The sequence below is a fragment of the Balaenoptera acutorostrata genome, chromosome 15 (genome assembly GCF_949987535.1).
Source record: "Balaenoptera acutorostrata chromosome 15, mBalAcu1.1, whole genome shotgun sequence".
NCBI classification, from domain to species: Eukaryota; Metazoa; Chordata; class Mammalia; order Artiodactyla; family Balaenopteridae; genus Balaenoptera; species Balaenoptera acutorostrata.
Window position 1 is genome coordinate 11,898,103 of NC_080078.1, and position 16,157 is coordinate 11,914,259.

The 16,157-nt window shown below is 42.1% G+C and overlaps 2 long non-coding RNA genes across 3 annotated transcripts in view; one reads left to right on the forward strand and one right to left on the reverse strand.

Moving 5' to 3' along the window:
- LOC130704819 (uncharacterized) overlaps window positions 1–16,157 on the reverse strand; it is a 132,671-nt gene that overhangs the window by 45,556 nt on the left and 70,958 nt on the right. The gene's annotated exons all lie outside the window — the stretch shown is intronic.
- LOC130704818 (uncharacterized) lies at window positions 48–9,238 on the forward strand. Of its 2 annotated transcripts, none has more exons than XR_009005295.1 (3): window positions 48–171; window positions 5,603–5,722; window positions 7,265–9,238. It is a non-coding gene; the product is annotated as an uncharacterized LOC130704818 (long non-coding RNA). The 2 variants fall into 2 exon arrangements; XR_009005296.1 differs by lacking the exon at window positions 7,265–9,238 and adding an exon at window positions 5,977–6,067.

Genomic DNA, 16,157 nt, shown 5'->3' on the forward strand with positions numbered 1-16,157 from the left:
CACCAAGGAGGGCCATGTGTTTACTAAAGGAATATTATCATGAGAAAGGGAACCACCAGACAGAGAATGAGGAAGGTGACGGGAGCCAAGGACATCAGACAGAGGCTGGAACTGGACAGAAATGGGGAATGAATTCAGCGGGCTCATGACAAAGCCTGTGGATGAATCAAGGTAACTGAGGGCTGATTTATACTGCATCCTTGCTTCCTGGTGAAAGGCAGAGTTGTCCAGCTGAAGGGAGCAGGGCACAACTGAATGCCCTAGGCTGTTACTGAGTCTAGTTTTTAGATTTCACTTTCTAAGGACATCATTATTACCATCTTCAGGGCACAACTGCCACCTTACAGGCTACAAACAAACAACAACCTAAATGTCCATCAATGGGGACAAGTTAAACTATAGTAAGTCTGTACAGTGGACTACTGTTGGCTTTTCAAATAGTGGTGGAGAGCTATTCACTTTTCTCAGAAGATATTCATGACATAGTGTTGATTTTAAAAGATTATAAGAAAAAACAAAGAACAAGCTCATGATACAGAGAACAGATTGGTGGTTGCCAGAGGAAGGGGGTGGGAGGGTGGAAGAAATGGGTGAACTGTTTTGTTTTTTAGTTTAAATAAATTGAATGATTTATATTTTTTAAAAAGGTTATATGACACCATGAACATTATTTGAATATTATTCCATTTGCATAAAATTGTGTGCACACAGGTATATATGTGTTTGTGTGTGTTTATGTATGTATGTATAATTTTATGTCTCTATGTATAAAGGGACATAGAGACCTCTTCTATTTTGAAAGTATATTTACCAAAATTAAAATTGCTTTCAGGATAAGTGGATTTTTCAGTGATTTTTTTGCTTTTCTTTTAGCTCTTTCCCCTATTATTTTTACCACTATCCTTATCCTTATGACTAAATGCTCAAAATTCACAAAACAGTCTGCTTTAAGATAATACTATTGATTGGGCACTCACCAGTTGCTAGTTACATGAACTGTCTCACTAGAATGGCAGAGCAATTCTGAGAAGTATAATATTGTTGTCTGCATTTTTAAATGAGGCAACTAAGACTTAAAAATGTTGAGAAATTGGTCCAAGGTCAGACAGCAAGCAAATGGCAGAGCTGGGACCATAGTTTAGGACTATGTAACTCTACAGTACATGCTCTCAGTCACTGTACTGCGCTACTGTGAAAAATGCGAAAAGCACAGGCCTTACATGGTAAAGACTATGACCATCAGTGAGCATGATTTCCAATGTTATTTATTCTCCAAAACCACAGGAACTCAGATCTGCCTTGACAAGAAATGTTCAGAACCCACAAAACTATTCAAAACTGAATTACTTAATCCTCTTCATATACCAATATCAGACACTGCAGTGGTTTTAAAACGTGTCTGTAAATTCTCTGACACTCTTTCCATTGAGAGGCAGTATCTCCATCCCTTCCTTTGTACCTAGGCTGGCCTTAGTGACATAACTAATAGAACACATTGAGGTCACTGCATGACTTCCAAGGTGTCCACCTTGCTCGCTGGGATGCTCACTTGTGAGCCCTGAACCACCTAGGGCCACTCTGATTGAGGAAGCTCAGGCCATGTGTGGAGATGCTGCAGGGGACAACCCCTGCTGAGAGCCCAGCCAACAGCCAGCATCGACCCCCAGACCCTTGGGTGAAGATGACTCTGCATGGCTCTAGCCTCCAGATGACAAATCACCCCCAGCTACTGACTCTTTCCAGCTGAGACCCAGACACCAAGGGTCAGAGGTAAGCGATCCCTGTCTAATTCCTGACCCACAGAGTCCATGAGCATAATTAAATGGTTGTCTTACGCCACCAGCTCTGACTCCAGCACATTCCTTCAATAGCTATCCATTTTACTGAATTCTTACTAGTGACATTTGAGTCTTGGAGGTTATTTAGACAGGAGTTATTGGCTCTAATCTCTTTTTCCATAGAGCTAGGACAAGCTGCAAGCTCCCTGAAGGCAGGAATGACTTTTTCGTATAGACAATTATATCTCAACACTCGCCACAGTGCCAGGAGCATATGAGTAGGCGGTTTCAGTTACCTCTCTAGTTATTTATCCCAAAACTTAGTGGCTTAACACGGGGGTCAGCAAATTATCGTCCACAGGCAAATCCAGCCTGCCAGCTCTTTCTGTAAATAAAGTTTAATGGGAACACAGCCACAATCATTCATTTATAGATTGTCTACAGCTGCTTTCACTCTGCAGCGGCAGAGCTGAGTAGTTGCAACAGAGACTATACAGCCTTCCCGCAAAACCTGAAATATTTACTATCCTATCCTTTACAGAAAGTTTGGGAGTTCCCTGATGGTCCAGTGGTTAGGATACCACGCTCTCACTGCCGCGGACCCAGATTCAATCCCTGGTCAGGGAACTAAGATCCCACAAGCTGTGCAGCTTAGTCAAGCTGGCTTAACACAACAATGATTTATTATTTCTCCCAATTCTGTGGTTGGTTGGGCTCAGCCACGCAGGTTTTTTCCCTCTACATTGTCACTGATGAGGCTGCATTCATCTGAGAACTTGGTTCGTGCCAGGACATCCAGGTTGGTCTATTCACATGTCTGGAGCCTTAGTCCTGTTGGCTGTGGCATCTTGATTCTCTTCCATGCAGCCTCCCTCTCTGGTCTCTCATCATTCATTAGTCCATCCCAACTTCCTTAGTTGAAACTTCCAAGAGAGAGAGCAAAAGCAGAAGCTACCAAGCCTCTTAAGATGTAGGCCCAGAATCTACACAGCATCACTTCCATTGCCTTTTATTGGTCAGAGCAAGTCACAAGTCAGTCAAGATGAAAGGAAAGAGGTCTCTGGGTTGGAAGGAGCAACACGGACGTACAGAGAGAGCAGAAATTGTTGCTGGCTATCTTTGGAGGCTATCTATCATATAAAGCACACAGTAAATATTTGCTGAATGAAGGCAGGAGAGATTTACAAAGGCATAAATGCAGAAAGAAAAGGGAGCAAGTAACAGGATATGTCCTAGGTTATCTACATAGGGAGGCAAGATCTCCATGAGCTGCCAGCACTAACGGAGGGCCAGTGGACCTGAAGAAAGATTCCAAGTGAGTACAGAAAGAGAAATCAGGAACATAGTCAGTGAAGCCATTTGGGGATGGAAGGCTGCAGGGGTAGGATTAGATACCAGGTCTACATAGCAAGAAACATCAGATCTCCTCAGAGTAAGTGCAAGAGTCATACTTCATCAGTCAATGCCAGACAAGAACTAGCGGTGACTGATGAGGAGGCAAAGCAATGAACTTTCGTGACTATTTGCAGCATCTGGATGAACGTATTGGACAGCCTTCTCTTGTCCTGATTGTGTGTCAGACCAGATGGCTGACCTCAGCGAATATGACTCCTCAGGCTCAGTGGATGTGTCGACAGCATCGGATAAAACAATGATCCAAACTACTTAGTTAACAGGCTTAGAAGAACTTGTTACCACCCAAGAAAGGAACATGGCAGCTTCAATAACAAAAAAGCATTACCTTCCAATTGTCTATATAGGTTGCAACTAGCAGAGCTAGCAACTCAGCAGGTAAAATGATTGGAAGAAGAAGATGAATCATGTTCATTATTTCACTCAATCCTGTGAATATGTTAAAATTTCCACCATTTCACAAAAGGGGAAACTGAAGCTTGCAGAGATTAAAGAACTCTCCCACGTTCATATAGTTAACATGTAGAAGAAGCATGATTTGGACCCAGTTCTGCCTGAATCTAAAACAGTCATTTTGCTTCCCTATGGAATACAGAAATTGCTATATATGGAAAACGTAAAAATATGAGGCTTCATCTGCCTAGAAAAGTTTGTCTCAAAATATGTCCTGTGCAATACTAATACCTTGAAATGGTCCTCCAAAAAATGATCCCAAGGTAAGTAGTAAGCATGAGAGCTGATGCATGATAGAGACCCTTATGAAAGTCACATGAGCATTTGTATATTTAAACAGAAATCTGTCTGAAATCCAAATCCTTTTTTTCACTGACTGTCCACCAATAGCCTGAAGAACTAGTGTTCTAAGGAACATGCTTTGGGAACATTCTATCTGACCTGGCCTGCCAGAGCTGGCTATGGGTTCATTGCTCCTGTCTCTAATCTGCAGATGGTACCTGGAAAAGTTAGCATCTTTTTATCCTGTCATGTTTACATAATCTCAGTAACTCAGAATTGAGGTGGCAGTTAATTTTGCATTGCTGGTGGAAATGTAAAATGGTGCAGCTGTTATGGAAAACAGTATGGGAGTTCATCCAAATTTAAAAATAGAATTACCGTATGATCCAGCAATTCCACTTCTGGGTATACACCCAAGAGAATGAAAAGCAAAGACTCGAAGTGATATTTGTACACCCATTTTTCACAGCAGCATTATTCTCAATAGCCAAAAGGTAGAAGTCACCCATGTGTCCATTGACAGTTGAATGGATGAACAGAATGTGATACGTATGTATAATGCAATATTATTCAGCCTGAAAAAGGAAGGAAATTCTGACATATACTGCAACATGGATGAACCTTGAAGACATGCTCAGGGAAATAAGCCAGTCACAAAAAGATAACTACTGTATGATTCCACTTATGTGACTTGACGGAGAGCAGTCAAATCATGGAGACAGAAAACAGAATGGTGGTTGCCAGGGGCTGAAGGAAGAGGGGGAAGGAGTTATTGTTTAATGCAAACTGAGTTTCAGTATGGAAAGACGGGAAGATGGGAAGAGTTCTGGAGACGGATGGCACTGATGGTTACACAGCAATGTGAATGTACCTAATACTATCGAAGAACTTAAACATGGTTAAGATGGAGCGTGGCCCCAGCGGTGAAATGGGTTACGGTGCGGTACTTGTAAAAATGGTTAAGATGGTAAATTTTGTTGTGTGTATCTCACAGGGGAAGGAATGGAGGGAAGGAGGGAGAAGGGAGGAATGAAGGAAGGGAGGAAGAGAGGAAGAAAGGGATAGAGGAAGGGAGGGAGGGAGGGAGGAAGGAAGGGAGGGAGGAAGGGAGGGAGGGAGGGAGGGAGGGAGGAAGGAAGGGAGGGAGGAAGGAAGGGAGGGAGGGAGGGAGGGAGGAAGGGAGGGAGGAAGGAAGGGAAGGAGGGAGGGAGGGAGGGAGGGAAGGAGGGAGGGAGGAAGGAAGGGAGGGAGGAAGAGAGGAAGAGAGGGATAGAGGAAGGGAGGGAGGGAGGGAGGAAGGAAGGAAAGGAGGAAGGGAGGGAGGGAGGGAAGGAGGGAGGGAGGGAGGGAGGGAAGGAGGGAGGGAGGGAGGAAGGAAGGGAGGGAGGAAGGAAGGGAAGGAGGGAGGGAGGAAGGCAGGGAGGGAGGGAGGAAGGCAGGGAGGGAGGGTGGAGGTTAGATAATGTTTTATTTTGCATCTAACAGGAGCAAGAGGGTCTTCCTAACAGCAAGGCTGAGCTTGGAGCCCTGCACCCGCCCCCATCCTCTCAGCACACCCCCCACCCCACGTAAATTCACACGGGGCAGAGCGCTGCCCTCCCCAGGCCTCCCAGAGGGAGGAGGCGGGCAAGCCCTGCAGCTGGTTAATCACCTGTCATCCCATCCTTCATTCACAGGAGTCCTGGAGCAAGAATCCCACACGTCCTGCACAGCGGTGAGCATGGCAGGTTTCAGGCTGAACAAAAGAACCAATTTAAACTATAACAAAGAATTGCTTCAAACCTAATGAAAATCAGGTATTGAAGGAAAGAAGCCCTGTCTCTCCTTTCTGTTTCCTTTTCTTGCGGGGAGGGTGGGGGGGGCGGCTCTTGAGACCTGGCTCTGGAGGGGAATCCAGGATGGGTCAGCCTCTAATAAGGGCTCCTATTCACCAGCCACCGGGTAGGTAACTGGTCGAAGCCTCTGGGACCCCATACAGTTTATATTAACTCCAATAATCTTCCTAATTGCCACTTGTCATTTCCTCATAATGTCCTCCTGTTTGGACTAGACTGAAAGTCAAAAACATTTCTGAAGCAGTGGCGAAACAGGGGAAATGGTCATCAAAGCAAAAGTTAAGTGTTGTTCTACTCCTATGGAATTGGAAGGAAGGAAGGAGGGTGGGGGCGGGGGAGGGAGAGAAGAGGAGGAGTGGGGGAGGGGGAAAGGAAGGGAGGAAGGGAGGAAGGAAGGCAGGGGAAAGAAAGGAAGGAAGGAAGGAAGGAGAAAGAAAGAAAGGAAGAAAGAGAGAGAGAGAAAGAAAGAGAAAGAGAGAGAGAGGGAGGGAGGGATGGAAGAAGGAAGGAAGGGAAAGAAAGAAGGAAAAAAAATTTTAGTGCAATTGTGTGAAACAAGAACACTCAAGCTGATAGCATTTTACATTGACAATTACACTGGAAAACAGGACAATGTGCATTAAGAGCAATACAAATAAATACACCTTTTAACCCAGTAATTCCACTCAAGGGATTTGTTAGAAAAAAATAATTTGAAAGAAACAAAAAGCTACGTGCAGTAGAATAAAGATCTCAGAATTATGGCCAGTACTGAGAAACTGCAAAGAATCTATCTAGTAATGTGGGAATAGCTAAGTAAGGTATGAGAAATTAGCTTCATGATATATTATTGTGAAATAAAATTCATATTTTATGGCAACACAAGAAAAATTTAAACATTAAAAATTTTCTCTGCCCTTTGGCCTTCTCTTTCCCCTCTACTGCGTGTTACATATCTGCATTATACATCAACCAAACCTCCCCATCAACAGAATATACCTGCTCAGCCATAAAGAGCAACATTCTCCTAGCATTAACAAGACAACTCCTTAAAATATAACATTCCTTCTTGATCTGGTAAGGGGTCACAACGACACACCACTTTGTATATCATTTAATGTATAGCCCTCTGTCTCAGAAAACTTATATAACTGTGCTTTGACTTCTAATGGGCAGAACAGTTCTCAGAGCTTTCTGAGATGCCGTTCCCAGGTTATAATCCTCAGTTTGGCTCGAATAAAATTTTCCATTTCTTTCTTAGATTTACTGATTAATTTTTCATTGACATTGTATAGCCACAAAAATAATTATGAAGAACATGTCACATTACAGAAATTTTCTAGAAAAGCATTAATTAAGAAATGAAGAATTTATACTTATGTGTATACTCCAATTATAAGTATATAAGATATGTGCATAGAGACTAACTGGAACAGAATTTAATTTAAAACTAAAAATTGTTGCCATAGTAAGTGTAGTAGAACTAACAGTGACTTTTTTTCCTTCTTAAAATATTTTGTTTAGATCAGCCATGATGGCGGAGTCAAAAGACCCTGAGCTCACCTCCTCTCGCAAGTCCACCAAAATCACAACCATCTGCAGAACAGCCATCAATGAAAAAGACCAGAACCGGCCAGAAAAGATCTTCAACAACTAAAGACATAAACAAGGAATCACAACCACTACCATTGCACAGAAAAAAGAAAAAAGAATGAAAATAAACTAGGACAGTTTAAGAGACCTCTGGGACAATATCAAGCACACTAATATTTGCATTATAGGGGTCCCAGAAGGAGAAGTGAGAGAAAGGGGCTGAGAGAAAGGGGCTGAGGAAGACATAATAGCTGAAAGCTTCCCTAACCTGGGGAAGGAAACAGTCACCAAATCCAGAAAGTACAGAGAGTTCCATACAGGATTAACTCAAAGAAGACACATAACAAGACACATTGTAATGAAAATGACAAAAATTAAAGGTAGAGAATATTAAAAGTAGCAAAGGAAAAGCAACAAATAACATACAAGGGAATCTTGTCTGCATTATTGACTTCTATACCCCCAACACCCAGGACTGAACCTGACACATACTAAATGTAACAGTTATCTATTGCTGTGTAACAAACTACCTCAAAGCCAAGTGGCATAAAATAATAAGAAACATGAATTATCTCACACAGTTGCCCTGTGGCAGGAATTTGGGAGCAGCTCCACTGAGTGGTTCTGGTTTATGGTCCTCTCATGGGACTGCAGCCAAGATGTAAGCCTACAGTTATCTGAAGGTTTGACTGCAGACTTCCAAAGTGGCTCACTTTCATGGCTGATCCAAGAGAGAGTAAGGCAGAGGCCACAAGGTCTTTTATGACACTGGAAGTCACACATGTTATTTCTACAATATCCTCTTGGTTACATAGGTCAGTCCTAGCCACTGTGGGAGAGGATGACCTCCTGGTGAATACTAGGAGACTGGGGTCACTGGGGGCCATCTCAGAGGCTGACTACTACACTAAGTGTTCAATTAATATATTGATGAATAAACTCATGATTAAATGGTAAAAAGAAGTCTGACTGCTTGGATTCACATTCTGGCTCTGACACTTGCTGGATGTATGGTTTTGGCAAGCTATTTAACTTCTGTAAGCCTCAGTTTCCACATCTATAAAATAAAATTGCTGTAAGCATTAAATTATATGTGAAGTGTAAAGGCCCTTAACATGATGTGGTGCATATAAGTGCTCAAAAAATGTTGTCTATTTTTTATTACGGTTACTATTAATTCTCGACCATAAGTCTCCTCATTAATATTCCTTTGTAAGGGTTTATTCTTCAAGGAGAGAGAAACTCACTTGTCTAGAAAAATTGTTTGAATCACTTTACTTGTGCAAAAACATCCAAAACATTTTCAAGATGCCCTGGAAGCAAGATAATTGGCAATAGAAGATTTTAAGATTTATTGAAAGAAGAATATCAAGGCCACTGGAGAAAGCTGGTATCTGGGAAAATTGGATCAAGATGGCAGCTGAGCATAGGTTTTGGTCACTCTCCCTACCCAGGAAGAAACAGCAAATCAATACTACCAGTGGAATACAAAAACGTGTGCCATCAGCAGACCAGAAACTTCTAGGAATTCATAAAAGAGAGGAAGCAGATGGGCACTGTGAGATAATAGAAAATATATATATATATACTGGTCTCTGCCCTCAGTCCCTGGCACAGAGTCCCTAAAACCCTTGTACATTCCTAAGTGATAAGAACACTAGGAGCATCTTTTATTTTAATGAGTGACCCTGGGTGGGCTCCTGGGTGGCTCTTGGATGGGGGCTGGTCACCAGAAAGACCAAGCCATGATTAGAAGCTTGGAATTTCCAGCCCCACCCCACCCCCATTCTCCAGAGAGGGGAGAGGGGCTGGAATGGAGTTAACAAGTTATCATGCCTACATGATGAATCCTGCTTAAAATTCCAATAGTTTGGGGTTCGGAAAGCATCAAAGTTGGCAAACACATCCACACCGGGAGGGTGATGCATCCCAAGTCCATGGGGACAGAAGCTCCTGTGCTCAGGACCCTCCCAGACCACACCTTATGTGTCTCTTCATCTGGCTGTTCATCTGTATCCTTTATCATGCTCTTTAATAAAATGCTAACTATAAGTAAGTGTTTTCCTGAGTTCTGTGAACTGCTCAAGCAAATTAATTGAGAATAAGGAGGGGGTCATTGGAACCTCTGATCTGTAGCAGGTTGGTCCAAAGATCAGGTGATAACCTGGCCTTGCATCCAGTGTCTGAAGTGGGTGTGGGGGGCTCTGGTGGAACTGAGCCCTTAACCTATAGGATCTAATGCTATCTCCAAGCAGATAGTGTCAGAATTGAATTAAATTGTAGGACACCCAGTAGTTGGTGTCACAGAGAATTGCTTGGTATAAGGAAAAACCTCCACATATTTGATGACCAGAAGTGTCAGAAGTGAAGTGTCCTGTGTAAGTAGTAAAAGAAACACACAGGAGATGGACTGAACTGAGGGTTTTCCCTACACCAAAGGGAAAGACTGGGTTTTTCATTTTAGGTACAATCATACCTTGTTGGCAGTAATGATAAAGCTTTTTTTGAGGGTGTTTGATGCATATATCTAAAAAAAAAAAAAAAAGTTAATGTGCATGTTACTTAAACTATTCCAATACTAAGAACCTGTCTTAAAGATACATACTAAAACATGCACCTAAAAAATTACCTGTGTGTGTTTGTGTATAAGTATATTCACCAAAACATTTTTCTGTAACTGCAAAAAAATTAGAAACAACCAAAAGGTCTATAAATGGTCATCATTAAGTAGATTATGAAACACTATGCAGACATGAAAAATTATAGGGAAACCCCATATGTACTGACTTGGAAAGTTCTTCAGAATATAGTATTTATTTCTTATTATTATATCTTATTTCTTCATATTTAAAATTAGCTGGAAAATGCAAGTTGCTGAACAGCAGACAAAGACTGTTGTGCCATTTTTGTAAAAATAAAGTCTTGTACTTACAATTAAACATATAATACCTGTGTGTATGCATGTGTGTGCATAAATTCATAGGAAAAAAATCAGAAACTTAAAAACGAATCTTTTAACAGGGCTGTATCAGTCAGAGTCCACTCAGGAATCAGAAATCACAAAAATTATTTCAACACAGAATTTCATAAAAAGCAATGATCACCTAGGTATAGAGCTGTTAACTAGGTAACCGGAAGTTACCACAGAGGTAGCAACTGCAGGGAGCAGCTGCCCCCTCTAGGACGGGAGGAACAAAGAAAAAGGCTGGAATTATTTAAACTTAGAGAACTTAGAGGAGAGGTCATGGGGCCCCAAACCTCTGAGGAGGGGAGAATGGACGCCTGATGCTGGTGGCTCTGAGGGGGCATGACGGAGCTTGTCCGCAAGAGCTGGAGAAACTGCAAAGTGGGTGCAGCTACTACTAGAGGAAGAAACCACCACTGCTGGGGTGGCACTAACAAGAACAGGAAGTCCACCCGGAGCAGACAGACAGGAAGAAGCAATTCTCGACTTCCTCCTCCCCTTGGCAGTCTCCCTCCAGCCCCACTTTGGCAGAGCCTAACAAAGCCCAATGTGATTTTCAGTGTTGCTGCTCCAAGATCAAAAAGCAGACTACGGGAGCCAATGACTCCATGCAAAGAGTCAGAATTCCAGTGGAGAAGGGTCTTCCTGAGGTCATGTTGACAAGGCTTTGAGACGCCTGGCAGATAGTTTTGCAAACTCTCTCTGAGATGTAATGAGCAATTACCTTCAATGATGAGCAACTGCCTCTGAATCCATGGACCATTATTCAGAAGCAAGGTGGGGCTGGAAGCTAATGATTCATTTACTAGAGGTAGCACTTCTCAACTCAAAACAGCACATATTTCCATTTCTATGGAGCAGGAAGAGTCTTTTATGTTTAATTTTTATCAAGCTGTGAGATGAGGTTTGAGCTGTGGGTGTCTCGTTGATGCCAGCTGTGCTCAGGAGGCTCTGTCTCTCCAGTGTCTTTAAGATCCTGCCCCTGCAGTGTCCCCCACAGGCAAGAGCACGCAGCCCAGATGAGATGGCAACTTTTCCTTAAAGCTTCCTGAGAAGTTTTTCATCCCTCACGATTTTTTTTCAATTTCATTCATCCTATTATCTCAGAAAGCCCCATTCAGTATCAGTCACTCACCAAAAGCATCTCTAAAACAATAAAAGCTTCAAGGCAGCCAGACTGCCTTTTTGATACTAAGGGCTGATATGGGTGGGGGGGGGGGGGGGTGTGTGTGTGTGTGTGTGTGTGTGTGTGTGTGTGTGTGTGTGTGTGTGTGTGTGTGTGTGTGTGTGTGTGTGTGTGTGTGTGATAGAGAGAGAGAGAGAGAGAGTCAGAGAGAGAGAGAGAGGGGGAGGGAGAATAAAGACAAGGTTTAGAGTTTTACTTTTCCAAGACACCTGGAAAAGCCAACTGGGAATAGAATAGAATAGAATAGGAATTTCCCTTAAAACAAAGAAGCTGATATGCATCAAAATAATATCATTCCATGAGTCAGCACCTTGAGTTTCAGTCCAGTTATGTCATTTGCTTTTTTTGGAAAGCAGGATAATAGAAAAATCTAGTCTCATCCACACCACCAAACATAGAACCAATGAAGAACTAGAATGGCAGGAATGGAACCAGTTCTGTTGGTTCTTCCAGAGACACCCTCTTGGTCTAAGCTTTGTAAACTGACATCCAGAGAAGTGAAATAATCTACCCAGAGTCATACAGCTGCTAGCAGGCTCAGACAGGACTAGAACCCAGGTCTCCTAGTCCCCTGGTCAGTGCTGTGTCCATCACCCCACAATGCATATGTAAAACATGGAGAACATGAAATGTTTACCAGGAATCCCCTTGGGATCAGCAGACCATGTTAGGAATAAATAGTTGATGATCAATTTAGAATAGAGTTTAAAACACAAAAGGTAGGTTCAAAGAATTAGAGATAGCTTCTCAACTATCTTTGCAGAATGGATCCTGTTAAATGGAGATATTCTGACTTCCTTCTTGAGGATGTGAATGCAGTTCAGGATCAGGAACTGTGATAGAATAGCTCTGCTTAACAGAGAGGTCAGAAAAGTAAGATTCAGATTAGAGAGTCATAATCCTAGGAAAAGGGAGCGAAACTAGTAAAACTATGCATTATTTGGGAAAGAATGGGGGTGGGGACATTAGCAGCTCTGCCAGAGATGGACTTTGGGGAAAAAAAAAATCTGAGCAGAATTCTTAGATTATTAGCTGAGTTGCATGTGCTATAATCTCCTATGTTAGTTAGGGCAATGTTAGCTGGTGAAACAAATAAACCTCAAAGATTGTTGTTTAACCTGTTTCTTGATCCCAAAGGATGTGATTTTCTTTCTATTCTGCTAGGTATGGTGGACCCTGCTTCTGTTTTTCTGCTGCTGCAGAGTTGGTGCTGTTGTTATGCTCTGATGTGAAAGTGATAGAATGCGCACTCATCTACTCTGTGTTGTACTTTGCCTCCTTCTGTGAAAACAGCACATTTTTATGCTACAGTCTCACAAGGAACTTTGTATCAGTCAAGTTAGGTTAGTTTATGCTGCAATAACGAACAACCCCCAAATCCCAGAGGCCCAAAAGCAAAGCTTAATTGCTCCCTTCCTATACATCCATTGCAGATGGTGCTTTGTTCATTATAACCAGGCAAGAGCCCAGGCAGATGGAAGAGTTACCAGCTGACTATTTGCAGGTTACTGTGGCAGAAGGAAAGAGGGCCTGGGTGAGACTTCACCAGGAATCCAATGTTCTGCCTGAAACTGATACATGTTGCTTCTACTCCCAGTTCACTGGCCAAAACTAGTCACGTGGCTCCACTCAAATAAAACGGATCCAGGAAGTACAATCCTACCATGTATATGTGAAACATAACTTTTATGGGAACGTCTTCAGCTTCTGGTCCCATGTCCTCCCTTTCTAAGGGTTAAAAATTTGTCTACATAGCTGGTAGGGCCAGTTCTCATATCATCTTCATCATTATTCTCCTTTGCACCCATTTCTCCACAGGAGAAATGTACAGTTTCTCCCTCCTTCTTTTGTCAAAATTACAACCCAAATCCCCTGCACAACCATGTGGCAACTCATATATATGGAAACCTGGAGGGGCGGTCCAGTGAACCACTTTCAGAAATCGCCGGACTCTGAAGTCCAGTTTGGGCTCATTTGGAAGAGCTGCTATAAAAATGTACACACAAATGTGCCTGAGGGCTGTGCTCTGCACGTACATGGAAGCCAGAAGTCAGCTGTCGCCTTGCTCCTTGGCCCCTCGGACAGTCTGATTTTCCCACTGGACTCCAGTCACAGAATTTCAAGTTCTCTCCAAAGAATCCAACCTCTCAGAAGTTCAAGAAGCAATATAGACTTCAATGAAGATATTTTTAGGAGGAACGGGGGAGGGGCTGTTACAGAGATATCTAGCTATACACTGAAATTTGGTCTCCCTTTCACAGTGGGCAGGTCCTACATCAGGACCGGATCTTTACAAACTCTCTTGAATGCAGGGTGTCCCACATGGCTTATTTTTTGCCAATGGAATGTGCATGGAAATGTTGTGTATCATTTCTGAGCATGAGTTTTTGAGAAGTGTTTGTGTCAACTACCTGACTTGAGTTGGTGTCTGGCTTTGTCACTTTGTGGCCATGTGGCTTATTCATTTCACCATGTCTTCTTGGCCAGCTTACTCCATCTCATTGTTTACTTCATCTATGAAACAGGCTAATTATATCTGCCTCCTTCAATAATTACGGGGATTGAGTGAGATAACCTATACTGGTAGTTTTTAAACATACTCAGGGGCTGCCATGAGGAACTCAGAGAGAGGGGTTTTCCATGTCTCAGCTCCCACCCTTCTACTCAATCAAGTGACTCCAGTTATATCAGTTTTGCATATTTAATCTTCTCCACATGACTTTGTTTGCAGAGAATGTTCTATAGCAGAAACACAGTTTGAAACTACTAACCAGAGTAAAGATATTTGATGAAATGGAAAGTGCAAATCTAATGAATTAGGATCCATTCTTTTACACATTCATCAATATAGATTGGCCCTGGAGCTGTTCTAAGCACTAAAGATACAGCAGTGAACAAAATAATGGGGAGGACAGACAGTAAACATATAAACTAATAAATACATAATGTGTCAAGCACTCCAAAGAAACGCAAAGTGAGGTCAAAGGATTGGGTGATTGAGAGTGTTACTCTAACAGGGTGGTTAGGAAAGACTGCTGATAAAGCGATGTTTGAACAGACCTAAAAGAAGGAGGGACTGATCCATGCAGGGGTCTGGTGGAAAAACAGTAAGGGAGAAGAGAGGTAAAGAGGAGAGGCCATAGGCAAGATCACACGAGGCTTTGCCCACCATGAAAAGCACCGTGCATTTCATTCTGAGTGAGATGGGGAGTTGGGGGGGGGGGTGGAGCAGAGGAGGGACATGATCTGATTTGCATTTTAAATGGATCATTCAGGCTGCTCAGAAGAGATTAGACAGCGAGGAGTCGAGAGCAGAAATAAGAAAACCAGTTAGGTGATGGTAGAGACAGAAAAATAGAGGTGAGCAGCGCTCAGACTCAAGATGTATTTTTAAACTAGAGCTGGCAAGATTTGCTTATGGATTGAATACGATGCGAGAAAGGAAAGTCTAGGGTGGCTCTAAAGATTTTAGCTAGATGATTGGTAGAATGGGGTTGCTGAGATGAGAACAAGGGAGATATAATATGGGGGAATTTGGGTGGAAAAGGAGAAGAATCCAGAGTGCTTTGGTGGCTTTAACTGTGAAATGTCTCTGACTCAGAAGAGATGTCAGCCAGACAGCTTGATGTGCAAGCCTGGGTTTAGGGTAGAGGCTGGGTTAGAGCTCATCATGCATGGATGCTACTGAATATTGGGAGACTGGAGAAGTCTCTAGGGATTAAGGACAAATGGAGAAGAGGTTCAAGGCCAGTTAACATCACTTATCGAAAACTACATTAGAAGGATAATCTTTAACCTATCATACCTGATCACACATTAAAAGGATGAAAGTTACTAAAATAAGTAATTTGAATATTGTACTGTCATTTTACCATGAGAACTTGAAGAGATAAGAAGGAAAGAAGAAAAAAAATTAAGATGCAGTTTCCAAGATACAAAAGCATAACAAAAAGTAGGGATTAGGAATAGGGGAGTGAGTCCAATAGTACATCTCCCATCCACTCTAAAATTAAAGTTCAGAAGGGAGCTGTAAGTTCAAATATACCAAGAATAGAAAAAAACCCACAATTTATTTAGTTAAACAGGTTTAATTGTGAAACAGTATTAGACTAGTAGAAAAAAAGTTTCCTTCCAATTGTATTTAAGTAGAAATAGAAAAGCTCAAATTATTTAACAGAAATAATATTTGTGATGAGAGAAAACAAAGAACTTCATTAAGCAGAAAAGAAGACAGGTTGAGGGAGAAAAGGATAAGTACGATTACAACATTAAGCAGCAGTCGGCTGTATTCAGCTTCTAGTTTTAAATACCATCTACTTAGCAGCCCTGAAACAGCCTTTCCCAACTTTTAATTAAAATGCCTTTAAAAAGACAGAAAAAATTAAAATTCACAACTCCCTAAGAAAACAGGACCAATGGTCAACCTACTTCCGGATAGAATTGGGGAGACTGTCCTTTATGAAGCAATGGAACTGCAAGGAAATACACAATCGATGGCTCACTTGGGCTGAAAGCAGATACATATCACTCCTTCCTTCATCCATATTTGCTCTCTGGTTCAAAGTACGTATCATCGGAAACCTGAGAAATATCCCCTCTCCTGCAAGAATGCTGATTTTTGAGGCCATCCAAGTGCAATTCTTGAGGCCATCCAAGTGCAATTCCTCTTCCTC